The sequence below is a fragment of the Chiloscyllium punctatum genome, chromosome 18, assembly GCF_047496795.1.
Source record: "Chiloscyllium punctatum isolate Juve2018m chromosome 18, sChiPun1.3, whole genome shotgun sequence".
NCBI classification, from domain to species: domain Eukaryota; kingdom Metazoa; phylum Chordata; class Chondrichthyes; order Orectolobiformes; family Hemiscylliidae; genus Chiloscyllium; species Chiloscyllium punctatum.
The window spans coordinates 61,274,198-61,280,197 of record NC_092756.1 but is presented as its reverse complement, the minus strand read 5'-3'; the positions used below and the strand labels follow the sequence as shown (position 1 = coordinate 61,280,197).

The window sequence follows — 6,000 nt, the reverse complement described above, 5'->3', positions numbered from 1 at the left end:
AATTGCACACAATATTCCAACAGAGGCCTAACCAATGTCCTGTACAGCCGCAGCATGACCTCCCAACTCCTGTGCTCAATACTTTGAACAATAAAGGAAAGCATACCAAACGCCTTCTTCACTATCCTATCTACCTGCGACTCCAGTTTCAAGGAGCTATGGACCTGCACTCCAAGGTCTCTTTCTTTAGCAACACTCCCAAACCCTTATCATTATTTGTATAAGTGCTGCTAAGATTTGCTTTCCCAAAATGCAGCACCTCGCATTTATCCGAATTAAACTCCATCTGCCACTTCTTAACCCATTGGCCCATCTTGTCCTGATCCTGTTTTAATCTGAGGTAATCCTCTTCGTTATCCACTACACCTCCAATTCTGATGTCATCTCTCAACTTACTAACTGTACCTCTTATGCTGATATCCAAATCATTTATGTAAATGACAAAATGTAGAGGACCCAGCACCGATCCTTGTGGCACTCCACTGGTCAGAGGCCTCCAGTCTGAAAACAACCCTCCACTGCCACCCTCAGTCGTCTCCCTTTCCGCCAGTTCTGTTTCAAAATGGTTGGTTGTCCCTTTATTCCATGAGATCTAACCTTCCTAATCAGTTCTCCATGAAGTCCATATAGATCACATCTACTGCTCTGCCCTTATCAATCCTCTTTGTTACTTCTTCAAAAAACTCAATCAAGTTTGTGAGACATGATTTCCCACGAAAGGCATGTCGGGTAATAGAACGAAATGTCTGTTAATGACATGCGTTCAAAGACACTTTAAATCATTTCTCATGTTTATGCTGCATTAATCTGAGGTTATTGATCCACAGTTTACGTTCACTTCCAGCAGTTAACATGCTAACTTCTCCAGTTGTTCATAGTTCAATGTGATGCATCCAGTGTGTGCATAACGAGAGGGAGATTGCTTCCCACATCTTGTGTTTATCGTTGTCTTATGTCCAGCCTTCATCAATGGCGAGAGCAAGGGGGAAAGGGCGAGACCAACGTGTCAGTCTGTCCGTGCCAATGCACGGTACTCACATTGGCAATTCTCTACTGTGCATTCACAGCCAGTTTTTTGTGTCTCTACAACCACCCCCTGCACCTTTTGAAATATCTCTATTATTTTTTGCTGTTTCCCTGCGCTCTTCCCACCATTGATGAATCACTTCTATCCAACCTGCTCCAGATTTCATATGACAAAACACTCACTAAGAAGCATTGCATGAAACATGCACTTCGCATCTCTAGTTATTTGGTTTTCCTGGATCTCTTTCATACGGTAAAAGTTCACAGCAGCTTGACTTGGAAAAGAAAACCGCGTTGGTTTTCATGATCACATTTCAGTCTAAATTTCAATGCAGTTTAGGCAACAGGCGCAAGTTATTGTTTGAGGATTTATATTATCATCAATGCATATAAACTGGCCACTGGAGTTCCATTTCCAATAGGACAGCTGTGATAATCCAACCAGGGCGGGGCTCGAACCCACGCGTGCAGAGCACAATGGATTAGCAGTCCATCGTCGTAACCTCTCGGCCACCTCGTTGCACATGCAGTCCAGCCGCTAGCCTAATCTCCCAGAACATCACAACCTCATCATCTCTGGGGAATTTCCCATTCACAGCCTCCAACCTCATTGTCCATGAACCCCGCACGGCTCGATTCGACCTGCTTCCTATGACCTGCTGTCTCAGCCTGCGCCTATCCGACCCAAATCATCTCTTCCTACCTCAACACCTTCCTGACTCCCCAGTCCAGGAAAGACTCACCTACGTTTGTGACACCACTTCATCTCCTTAAAGACTTTTATTTCCCTGGTCGACAACGCGTCATCTTCACCTTGGAGATCCAGTCCCTCTGCACATCCATCTGCCATGACGAAAGTCTCCATACCCTCTGTTTTTTCATCTCACCCCATCCTAACTAGTACCCTTCCACCGACACCCTCATACACCTGGCTAAACTGGCCCTCACCCTCAACAAATTTTCAGTCCAATCTTCCCACTTCCTCCAAACCAAAGGAGTAGCCATGGGCTATGCCTGCCTGTTTGTCAGATATGTGGAATTGTCCGTCTTTCACAGTTACACTGGCACGTCTCCCCACTTGTTCCTCCGCTACATTGATGAATTAATTGGCCCCACTTCCTGCTCCCACGAGGAGGTTGAACAGTTCACCAACGTTACCAACAACTTTCACCCCGACGTCAAATTCACCTGGATCTCCTTGGCAACTTCCTTCCACTTCTTGGACCTGTCCATCACCGTCTCCAGCGAATGACTAATGACAGACATATACTACAAGCCCACCGATTCCCACAGCTACCAATACTACACCTCCTCTCACGTCAACTCGTGTAAAAACACCATCAATATTCCCAATTCCTCCGCCTCCACCACATCTGTTCCCAGGGTGACAAACTCCACTTCAGAAATTCCCAATTGGTCTCCTTCCCACGTGGTTGACCTTGCCCTCCAGTGCATCTCCTCCACCTCAATCACCAACGCCCTTACACCCCACCCCTCCCGCAACAAGGACAGAACCGCATGGTCCTAAACTTTCATCCCACCAAACTCAGCATAAAACACATCAGACTCCACCACTTCTGTAATCTCCATACAGACCCCACTATCTGGTATATATTTCCCTCCATACCGTTATCAGCATTCCGAAAAGACCATTCCCTCCACGAGCCCCTTGTCAGGTCTACAACTCCCTATAAACCCACACCCCACGACTGGCATCTTTCCCTGCCACCGCAGGAAGGGTAAAAGCAGCGCCCACATCACTCCACTCATCTCCGTCTAAGGTCCCAAGGTATCCTTCCACTTCCGTTAGAAATTCACCTGTACAATTTACAATGTCATCTACTGCATCTGTTGAACCCAGTGTGGTCTCCTCTACATCAGGGAGACAGGGCACTTTCTTGCAGATCATTTCAGAGAACATCTTTGGGACGCCGCACCCACCAACTTCACCATCCCGTGACTGAACACTTCAACTCCCCCTCCCACTCCGTTAAAGACTTGCAGATCCTGGGCCTCCTTCAGCGCCAAACCATAACCACCCAATACCTGGAGGAAGAACGCCATATGTTCCGCCTTGGGACTCTGTCACCTCACGGGATAAGTGTGGATTTGAACAGTTTCCTCATTCCCCTTGCCACAAGTCCCAAGCCTCAAACTTGGCACCGCCCTCTGGACCCATTCCATCACTGCTTCTTCTGGACTGTCATCTTCTCCCTCACCTTCATCCAACTACCGCTTTCCCAACTATCTCCGCCCAACCCTGCACCCCTACCATTTATCCCTCAGTCCCGACTCATAACCCTTATTCATGTTGAAGGGTATACCAGAAAAGTGGATTTTCCTGCTCCTCGGATGCTGACTGACCTGCAGTGCTTTTACATCATCACACTCCCGACTCTGATCTCCAGCATCTGTAGTCCTAACTTTCTCCTAGGAATAATGAATGACCTCGGAGTGAAGATGCCCCTGATTGCAGTGATCACAGTGTGAATGAGCTTTGCGTTTATTTTGGGTGAGGGTAGCCTGGATCTGAGACGAGCGCTTAACACCCAGACAACGGGAATGGTATCAGATACCGAAGTTACGACGGGCTGAAGTGAAGAGGAAAATTCTGTCAGAAGGTGGATCAGTACAAATGCATCATATCATTCAGACTATAAAAGACACGCAGTAGGAGGAAATCAACTTCAGTTCAGGCACAATAATAGGTAAAGTGGAAAGAAGGCAATACAACACAATGAGATGGAATGGAATTGTTTATGAGAAAGGATTAAATATTTAAGCTGTTTTACATACAGACTGTCGTCACATTGGAAAAAGGAACTTACAGCAGTGCAAAGGCGATATTTGCCTGCGACATCACAATAACAAGAGACACTGACATATTATTTTCTGCATCAGCGTGGCAAAGTGAAAGCATGATCGGCCCATCAATCAGAATTTAATACTTCAAAGCTCTCCTCTGCGCTGTACATCCTGTTTGCTGCTCCTGTAGTCAGATCCCAATCGCTTCATAGTGTATCTTTTTCTGATTCCTGCCTCACGTAAACACTTGAAACTGATCAAATCCCCAGTTTCCACTTTAACCCATATTTTGTAACTCCCTAGCAGACACAGGCACGAGTGACCAATTGGCCTTTTCGAGTGCTCTCACTCTGTATGATCTGAATGATAACGTGCACTGTATCTGATCCGCAGGAAACACTGCAGAAATTGTCCCATCCCAGTGGACTGAGCTGCCTCCATTGATAGATCTGTCTCCATTGGTAGAGTATCATACAGTAACAGCGAACATCTTTTGATGTCATCCTCGAAGGTACTTCCGACAAAAAAGCTGAAGACGGCTGGAAACTGATGTCGTCAGTGCGATATTCAGAGACCCAGCGGGAGCCTAGTGGCCCATAAACCAGAAATCAATGGATAAAAATATTCTTCTTTTTAGAAGAATCCCATTCATAACATCAAGTTAACACTTCCTGGGGAGAAAATAGAGGTGGGAGAGCGGACAGTCTCAACTGGTTCCAGCATTTACAATCTTGGTCCGTTTGACAACAAAAGCAGAAACCTGGAACTGTTTATCTTCCTTCTGAAAAACAGGTCAGTAAATTTTGAAGAGCATAGATATTTCTTCCTGGTGTTCATGAAATGATCTAGAGCAGAGTACGGTTCCCTGAGTATGGTCTGACTTCTGGGTTATGGACTGTGATATTCTGCTCACATGATCTGAACACATACAAAGAAATGACTCAGTGACAAGATCTGCTGAATCGGATTCCGTGAAGAACAGAAGCCGATGGAATGAAAAGAGCAATAAGAATGGGAATGTAACAAATTATTTTCCAGACTCGAGGCGAGTGCACAGTGCTGATTCCAGGGGTCAATATCTGTGCAAGCAGCGTTGGGTGTGATTGTACTGCATCTTTTGTATAATGGTGCAAAAACACGGAACTTTTGTGTAGAGGGGATAACTTCAAAATCCCCAAAGAGGCAAAACACACAAATGAGGTAAACAACAAAGTAACCATACAATTTGGTGTTACATCATGGGGTAAATCTCCCCGCTCAAATTTCGTTCAAAATCGCTCATTGTCTAATTCCTAAGACTGATATTCGAACAGTGAATGGCCAATGTCAATAAAAACTGCTCTGATATCACAACTTCAGCATTCCATACCCACCTCCTTATGCATGTCTGGCAATAGTAATTGATCCCTCACTGTGTTACTTCAGCACTCGTAGAGAAGAACTAACTATAAGAACAACAGTCAATTATGTGACTGGGATTTGGCCCGATTCTGTTGCAACCAACCAATTGAAAATGCTTCCACCTTTCCTGTGTCGGTTATAAGGTTGCACAGCTTAGTGGTGAGTTTGATGCATTGAATTGGACCCAGCATCCTTTCTCAGGTTGAAATATACAGGGATATAAAGACATGATGAAAGACACGGGCAGTGTTTACTGGACTATAAAGACGTTAGGAATGATACGGCCATGATGCCATGTCGTTAGAAACGACGGAAATGAGGTGTAAAGGGAGATAAAGCCACTAGAAACGAAAAGAGGGGGTTTAATGGGATGGAGACATAGATAAGGAATAATGCGGGAGAAATCATGAAAGACTGAGTTGTGTCCAAAAAGAAGTTATCCAGCTGATGTGAAGTTGTTAAGAGTAAATACGAGGGAAATTTCCTTGTTTATGTGAGAGAAAACTAGAGGTTAGAACTTCAAACCCATCGGAGCACGATAAAGAATTTTGGAGTACGCATTTTTTATTCTGAGAGTTATTGAATTTGGAGATGAATTTTGAGAAATAGAATCATTTTACGAGCTGATTCAAGAATATTTGAAAAGCGAGTGCAGGCAGACAGGAGTGAATTAGATTGGATTAGATTAGATTAGATTAGATTAGATTCGATTAAATTAGATTACTTACAGTTTGGAAACAGGCCCAGCAGACTAACAAGTCCACACCG

General features: G+C 44.7%; 1 non-coding gene across 1 annotated transcript; it reads right to left on the bottom strand.

The window, feature by feature from the left end:
* Positions 1-1,464: 1,464 nt before the first annotated feature.
* On the bottom strand, positions 1,465-1,546 carry trnas-gcu (transfer RNA serine (anticodon GCU)). The gene has a single exon. It is a non-coding gene; the product is annotated as a tRNA-Ser (tRNA).
* Positions 1,547-6,000: the final 4,454 nt, after the last annotated feature.